The sequence below is a fragment of the Coturnix japonica genome, unplaced genomic scaffold, assembly GCF_001577835.2.
Source record: "Coturnix japonica isolate 7356 unplaced genomic scaffold, Coturnix japonica 2.1 chrUnrandom874, whole genome shotgun sequence".
In the NCBI taxonomy this organism is placed as follows: Eukaryota; Metazoa; Chordata; class Aves; order Galliformes; family Phasianidae; genus Coturnix; species Coturnix japonica.
The window spans coordinates 1947-9897 of NW_015440228.1; the positions used below are offsets into that span (position 1 = coordinate 1947).

Here is a 7951-nt window from a genome sequence, read left to right on the forward strand (position 1 = left end):
TCTATGGGGCTCTATGGGGTCTCTATGGGGCTCTACGGGGTGTCTATGGGGCTCTACGGGGTGTCTATGGGGCTCTATGGGGTGTCTATGGGGCTCTATGGGGTGTCTATGGAGCTCTATGGGGTGTCTTTGTGGCTCTATGGGGTGTCTATGGGGCTCTGTGGGGCTCTATGGGGCTCTATGGGGTGTCTCTGTGGCTCTATGGGGTGTCTCTGTGGCTCTATGGGGTGTCTATGGGGCTCTATGTGGTGTCTATGGGGCTCTATGAGGTCTCTATGGGGTCCCTATGTGTCCCTATGTGTCCCTATGGGTCCCTATGTGTCTCTATGGGGCAGGAGGCCATGCCGTCCCCGCAGGCTGTGGGTCTGTTCAGCAGCGATGACCCCACGTGGGGTCCCTATGGGTCCCTATGGGTCCCTATGGGTCCCTATGTGTCCCTATGGGTCTCTATGGGTCCCTATGTGTCCGTATGGGGTCCCTATGTGTCCCTATGGGCTCTATGGGGTCCCTATGGGATTGATTGGATCTCTATGGAGTCTCTATGGGGGTTCAATGGGCCCTATGGGGCCGCTATAGGGTGTCTATGGGACTCTATGGGTCTCTATGGGGTGTTTATGGGGTCCCTATGGGTCTCTATGTGTCCCTATGGGTCTCTATGTGTCCCTATGGGTCTCTATGTGTCCCTATGGGTCCCTATGTGTCCCTATGGGTCCCTATGAATCTCTATGTGTCCCTATGTGTCCCTATGGGTCCCTATGTGTCCCTATGGGTCCCTATGTGTCCCTATGGGTCCCTATGTTTCCCTATGTGTCTCTATGGGTCCCTATGTGTCCCTATGGGTCCCTATGTGTCCCTATGGGTCCCTATGTGTCTCTATGGGTCCCTATGTGTCTCTATGGGTCCCTATGTGTCTCTATGGGTCCCTATGGGTCTCTATGGGTCTCTATGGGGTCTCTATGGGTCTCTATGGGTCTCTATGGGGTATCTATGGGTCTTTATGGGTCTCTATGGGGTCTCTATGGGTCTCTATGGGTCCCTATGGGTCTCTATGGGGTCCCTATGGGTCTGTATGGGTCCCTATGTATCCCTATGGGTCCCTATGGGGTATTTATGGGGTCTCTATGGGTCCCTATGTGTCTCTATGGGGTATCTATGTGTCCCTATGGGTCTCAATGGGTCTCTATGTGTCCCTATGGGTCTCTATGGGTCTCTATGGGTCCCTATGGGTCCCTATGGGTCCCTATGGGGTATTTATGGGTCTCTATGTGTCCCTATGTGTCTCTATGGGGCAGGAGGCCATGCCGTCCCCTCCGGCCGTGGGGCTGTTCAGCAGCGATGACCCCACGCGGCGCTTCCAGGACCTCAGGGAGGTCGGCCGGGGCAGCTTCGGAGCCGTGTTCAGGGTCAGCAACTACACGCGTGTCAACACGCCGTGTCATATGTGTTGGGTGGTGTCATACGTGTTGGGTGGCGTCATACGTGTTGGGTGGCGTCATACGTGTTGGGTGGCGTCATACGTGTTGGGTGTCGTCATACATGTTGTGTGTTATCATACGTGTTGTGTGTCGTCATACATGCTGCGTGTTGTCATGTATGTTGTGTGTCGTGTTCAGGGTCAGCAGCTACACGCGTGGCAACATGCCGCGTCATACGTGTGGGGTGGCGTCATACGTGTTGGGTGTCATCATGTATGTTGGGTGTTATCATACGTGTTGTGTTGTGTTTTCGTCATACATGCTGTGTGTTGTCATGTATGTATGTGCTGTCCGTGTTCAGGGTCACACCAGCACTACACGCTGTGCTCCAACATGCGGCGTCATACGTGTGGGGTCGGCGTCTATACTGTGTTGCGGTGTCATCAATGTATGCTTGGGGTGTTATCATACGCTGTTGCGGTGTTATCGTACATACACTGCTGTGTGTTGTCATGTATGTTGTGTGTCGTGATTCAGGGTCAGCAGCTACACCGTGTGTCAACATGCCGCGTCAATACGTGTGAGGGATCGGCGTCATCATGTTGTTGGGTGTCAAATCAATGTATGTTATGGGTGTTATCCATACGTGTTGATGTACTTCGTCAATAACAATGCTTGTGTGTTTGTCAAATGTATGTTGTTGTTCGTGTTCAGGGTGCCAGCAGCTCACACGATGTGTCAACATGCCGCGTCAATAACGTGTGGGGTGGCGTCATATGTGTTGGGTGTCATCATGTATGTTGGGTGTCATGTTCAGGGTCAGCAGCTACTACACGCGTGTCAACAACGCCGTGTCAATATGTTGTTTGGGTGGTGTCAACGTGTTGGTATGTCAACGTGTTGTGTGTCGTCATGGACATAGCTGCACATGTTGTTCATGTCTCGTTGTCGTGTCCTGCTTCAGGGTCCGCACAAACTACAAAAACGCGTGGCACACGTGTCGTATACATAACGTGTGGGAAGTCCTTGTGATCATACATGTGTGTCGTCATACGTGTTGGGTGTCATCATGTATGTTGGGTGTTATCATACGTGTTGTGTGTCGTCATACATGTTGCGTGTTTGTCATAGTATGTTTGTCGTGTTCGTGTTCAAGGGCCAGCCAACTAACACGTGTGGCAACACGCGCGTCAATCACGTGTGCGGGTGGCGTCATACGTGTTGGGTGTAAATCGATGTAAATGTTTGGTGTCAATGTTTCCAGGTCAAGCAGCTACTACACCAGCGTGCTCACAACGCCGTGTCATAATGGTCGTTGGGGTGGTCGTCCCAATACTGTTGGGCTAGTGTCATAAACGTGTTGTGTGTCGGTCATACAATGCATGCATGTTGTCCATGTTATAGATTGTGTCGTCCTGTTCAGGGTCAGCAACTACACGCGTGTCAACACGCTGCGTCATATGTGAAGGGGCGGTGTCATCATACGTGTTGTTGTCTGTCAATACATGCTGCATGTTGTCATGCTATTGTGGTGTGTCGTATTCAAGGGTCAGCAACTACACAATGTGCGAAACACGCCCGTCGTCATCATGTGTTGGCGTGGTGTCAATACGTATTAGGGTGTCACCATATATGTTGTGTGTTAATCATACGTGTTCGTGGTGTATGTCATACATGCTGCGTGTTGGTACATGTATGTTGTGGCTGTCGTTCAGCGGTCAGGCAGATAACTAACAACCGTGTCAACACGCCTGTCGTTCATATGCTGTTGGGTGGTGTCTATACGTGTGTTTGGGTGGCGTCAATACGTGTTGTTGTGTCGTCATAACATGCTGCATGTTGTCTATGTAGTTGTGCGTCGTGTCTAGGGTCAGCAAACGTACAAACGCAGTGTCAACATGCCTGCCGTCTATACGTGTCGGTGCGCGTCATAACGTGGTTTGCGGTGATCATCAATCGTATGTTAGGTGTTATCACTACGTCTTGTGTTTCGTCATACATGCCTGCGTGTAGTCCATGTAATGTTGTGGCTGTCGTATTCAGGTCAGCTAACCTACACGAGTGTGCAACACGATGTCGTCATATGTGTGGGGTCTTGTCATCATCAACATGTGTGTCGTCTTGATACCGTGTTTGCGGATTGGTCGTCAATACCGTGTTGGGTGCTCGCACTCAATGTTATGTCTGGGTGTCTAATCATACGTGTTGTGTGTCGTCATCAAACAGCCTGCTGTGTTTGTCATGTATGTTGTTGTGTCCTGTTCAGGGTCAGCAAACATATCCGTGTGCGCAACCACGTCCAACGATCATACGTGTGGGGTGGCGTCAATACGTGTTTGGGTGTCAATAATATATGTTGTGTTTGCTTATCAATACGTGTTGTGTGTCGTCATACATGCCATGCGTGCTGTCCCATGTATGTTGTGTGTTCCCGTATTCAGGGTCAGCCACACTACAACCATGTGGCCAACACGCCAACGTCATATGTGGTGGGTTGGCGTCATACACGTGTTGGGTGTCATGTATGTTTGGCGTGTATATCAATACGTGTTGTGTGTCGTCATACCATGCCTTGGTGTTGTCATTATGTTGTGTGTAACTGTTCAGGGTCAGCATGCTACAACGCGTGTCAAACAATCCGGCGTCATACGTGTGGTGTTCCGGTGGCGCATACGTGTTGGGATGTACATCATGTATGTTGCGGTGTTATCATACGTGTTGTGGTGTCGCTCAACCATGCCTGTGTCGTTGTCATGTATGTATGTGTGTCGTGTCTCAGGGTCAAGCAAGCTACACGCGTCGGCCAACAACGCCGCGTCATCGTGGTGGGGTGGCGTCAATACCGTGTTGGGTGGATACATCGTATATGTTGTGTGTTAATCATACGTGTTGTGTGTCGTTCATACATGCTGGCGTGTTGTCATGTATGTTGCCTGTGCTCGTGATTCAGGGTCAGCCAAGCTACAACGCAGTGGCAACAATGATGTCACGCGTCATACATAGTCGTGTGTGGTCAATTACGTGTCTGGGTGTCATTTCATATATGTTGGGTGTCATCAATACGTGTTGCTGTGTCGCTCCATACAATGCATGTGGTGATTTGTCATGCTATGTATGTGTGTCGTCGTTCAAGGTCAGCAACTACACGCTATGCAACACGTGTCCATCACTACTGTGGGGTCTTGTCATCATACATGTAGTGTCGTCATACGATGTATGGGTGGCGTCATAGTGTTGCGGTGTCATTGCATCAATATGTTTTGGGTTTTATCATACGTGTTATGTGTGATCCGTCAATACATGCTGCACTGTTGTCATGTAATGTTGTGGTGTTGTGGTTCAGCAGGTCAGCAACTACACGCGTGTCAAACACGCGGCGTCATACGTTGGGGTTGGCGTCAATACGTGTTGGTTCATCAATACGTGTTGTGTGTCCTTACATACATGGCTGCTGGTGTTGTCATGTATGTTGTGTGTCATGTTTCAGGGTCAGCAAGCCTACACGCGTGGCACATGTGTTGCAATCAACTACCTGCGTGTTCGGCTGGCGTCCATTATGCGACTGTTGGTAGTCATCATGATACAGTAGTGTGGTGTTTCATCATACAGTGATTTCGTGTCGTCACTAACCATGCAATCCGCGTTGTTGTCATGTATGTTAGTGTGTTCGTGTTCAGGGTCAGCAGGCTAACACCGCGTCGCGCAAACATGCCATCATACGTTCGTTAGGGTGGCGTCATCATACCATAGCCTTCGTGTACCCATACATAACGATTAGTCAACATAGCCTGTTTGCCGTTTGGCGTCAATACGTTGTGGGTTGGGACCGTTCAATACGTGTTTCGATTATGTTGTCATAGATGTGACTATGTGATGTTGAACGTACGTCCGTTTGGTTTGTCATCATTTATGATTGTATTATCACTACAGTGTTATTGTCTATTATAGTGTATGTTTTTCATAACATGTTGGGTCGTCGCACGCGTCGTTTTGTTGTGCCGTCATAACGGTTGTGTGTTGTTCATCTCATCCGTGGTGTCGATCAAATAGATGTATCTGGCAGTGTGCCTTATACATGTGGGTTTGCGCGTCAATCATAACAATGTGTCATGTCGTCAAGGACAAATGCCTGAGGAACATAGTCCGTCATACATGTTCTGTGCTGTCAACATGTGTGCGTCTCCATCATACATCAGTGCTCTGTCCGTTATACCATGTTGTCGCTAGTTGTCATAACAAATGTGTTGTGCCTCATCATACACGCTGATGTGATCGTCATACATGTTCGTGTGTTCATAAACAATGTGTGTTCAATCGTTGGTCATAACACACTAGATGGCTGTCATCCCATAACACGTGTAGGCATGTTGAGTTTTATGCTTGTGCGTCAAATCATTTTGCATGTCATCATACAATGTCATGTATATTATAACACACCGGTTGACGCCAGACACGTTGTTATAATGTGTTGCAATGTCATCATCATACATGTTGCATTGTTGTCATACATTTCCATCTCCTATGTCACACGCGTGTCCTTCCCTTGTCACATCCGTGTCCCTCCCATGTCACACGCATGTTCTCCCATGTTCTCAGGCCCGTGACACGTGCACCAATGAGGTGGTGGCAGTCAAGAAGATGTCCTATGGCGGCAAGCACAGCAACGAGGTGGGATAGGGGGGGATATAGGGGGATATGGGGTTTATATATGGGGGATATAGAGGGGGATATAGGGGATAATGGGCGGGATATGAAGGGGGAATAGGGGTCGTATGGGGTTTATATAGGGGGATACTGCGGGTTATATATGCGGGGATATGGGGGGATATAGGGGGGGATTGGGGTTATAATAAGGGTAATAAGGGGGATATATGGGGGAGATATAGGGTCATAATGGGGATATATGGGGTTATGAGGGATCTATATGGGTTAACCAGGGGATGCCCCGCTGGGGTTTATATGGGGGGAATTGGGGTTATATGGGGGATATAGGGTTCATATCGCGTTACTATGGGGGGATATGGCTATATCCAGCTAGGATATGGATTATATAGTGGGATATGGGGTTATATGGGGGGATATAGGGGATATGGGGGGGGATATAGGGTGGATATAGGGGAATATCCGGGGGGAATATGGGGATAATCAAACATAAAACATACAAAAAAAGCAAACAAAAACAACCAAAAAAAAAAAAAATTTAAAAGAACCTTAAAAAAAAAAGAAACAAATAAAAACTAAGAAAAAAAAAAATTAAACATAACAATTACGAAAAAAAATAATAGAATTTATACCACAAATGGGATAATAGGCAGGTTATATAGGGGATGAATATGGGAATCATAGTGGAATATCGGGGGGGTTTATCGGGGATACTGGGAATGATGGGTTGTATATGGGGCGATTGGGGTTATATGGGTTATATGGCGGGGATATGGGGTACACTATCAGGCGGGAATATGGGTTATATGGGGATATCGGGGGGAATATGGGGATATAGGGGGATAGGGGTTATATGGGGCATGAATATGAAGAATAAATGGGGATATGGGGAGGGTTATGGGGGAATACTAGGGGAATATGGGGTATATAAATGGGGGCTGGATATGGGGATATGGGGTGGTTATGGGTGCGTTCAGGGGTAGTTATGGGGTGGTTTATGGGTGGGTTATGGGTTATGGATGGTTTATGGGTTGTGGGGGGTTATGGGGTTATGGGGTCACAGTGGGGTTATGGGGTGGCTATGGGGTGGCTATGGGTCAGCTATGGGGTGGCTATGGGGTGGCTATGGGCACTATGGGGCGGCTATGGGGCAGCTACTGGGGCGGCTATGGGCAGCTATGGGGCGGCTCATGGGGTGGCTATGGGTGGCTTATGGGGTGGTTATGGGGCAAGCTATGGGGCAGCTATGGGGTGGCTTATGGGGCGGCTATGGGCGGCTATGGGGTGGCCTTATGGGGCAGCTATGGGGCAGCTATGGGTGGCCTATGGAGGCAGCTCATGGGGCGGCTTATGGTGGCCTAATGGGCGCAGCTATTGGGGCGGACTATGGGTGGCTATGGGCAGCTATGGGGTGGTCATGGTGCCCTTTTCCCGACTATTAGAAGTGGCGCGCCACATCGTGCGCGAGGTTCACGCAAACGAACCCACTCGCCAGCTGCTGCAGAGGACTTGAAACACCCACACCTATCATTCCGTCACTGGGGAGGGGAGGCATTCACAGTGGGGGCACTTGTGTGTGGTGAGGAATATGGGGGCGTATGGGGGTTGGGGGATATGGGTGGTTATGTGGGCCAGTATGGCGGGATAGGGGTGGTTATAGGGTGAGTATGGGGTCATATAGGGATATGGGGGATATGGGGGGGAATATGGGGGGGATAAATGGGGGGAATTGGGGTCATATGGGGATATCGGGCGTCGTATGGGGTAGGTTATGGGGGGATATGGGGTGGATATGGGGTCATAGTTGGGGAGATATGGGGTCTATAATGGGGTGGATAATAGGGGGATATGGGGTGATATGGGGTTATAATGGC

General features: G+C 49.4%; 1 long non-coding RNA gene across 1 annotated transcript in view; it reads left to right on the top strand.

Annotated features, from left to right (window-relative positions):
- Positions 1-6061, top strand: part of LOC107307764 — a 7160-nt gene extending 1099 nt beyond the window's left edge. Inside the window, exons 2-3 of the long non-coding RNA XR_001552502.2 lie at positions 1293-1403; positions 6012-6061. This is a non-coding gene — a long non-coding RNA (uncharacterized LOC107307764). The remainder of the gene's footprint in view (positions 1-1292; positions 1404-6011) is intronic.
- The last annotated feature ends 1890 nt before the right edge of the window (positions 6062-7951 follow it).